This window comes from Chrysochloris asiatica, unplaced genomic scaffold (assembly GCF_000296735.1).
Source record: "Chrysochloris asiatica unplaced genomic scaffold, ChrAsi1.0 scaffold00148, whole genome shotgun sequence".
Classification (NCBI taxonomy): Eukaryota; Metazoa; Chordata; class Mammalia; order Afrosoricida; family Chrysochloridae; genus Chrysochloris; species Chrysochloris asiatica.
The window spans coordinates 2,899,413-2,899,731 of record NW_006408666.1 but is presented as its reverse complement, the minus strand read 5'-3'; positions in this window follow the sequence as shown (position 1 = coordinate 2,899,731).

Below are 319 nucleotides of genomic sequence, written 5' to 3'. Positions count from 1 at the left end.
TTCTTCCAAAACAGATCTATTGGTTCTTTTGGCAGTCCATGGCACTTTCAGTATTCTCCTCCAACACCACAACTCAAAGGCAACAATTCTTCTACGATCTTCCTTATTCACTGTCCAGCTTTCACATCCATATGAGGCTATTGAAAACACCATGGGTCATGCATATGAGGTTATTGAAAATAACATGGCTTGGGTCAGGTGCACCTTAGTCTTTAAGCTGACATCTTTGCTGTTCAACACTTTAAAAAGGTCTTGTGCAGCAGATTTGCCTAATGCAATATGTCATTTGATTTCTTGACTGTTGCTTCCGTGAATGAAA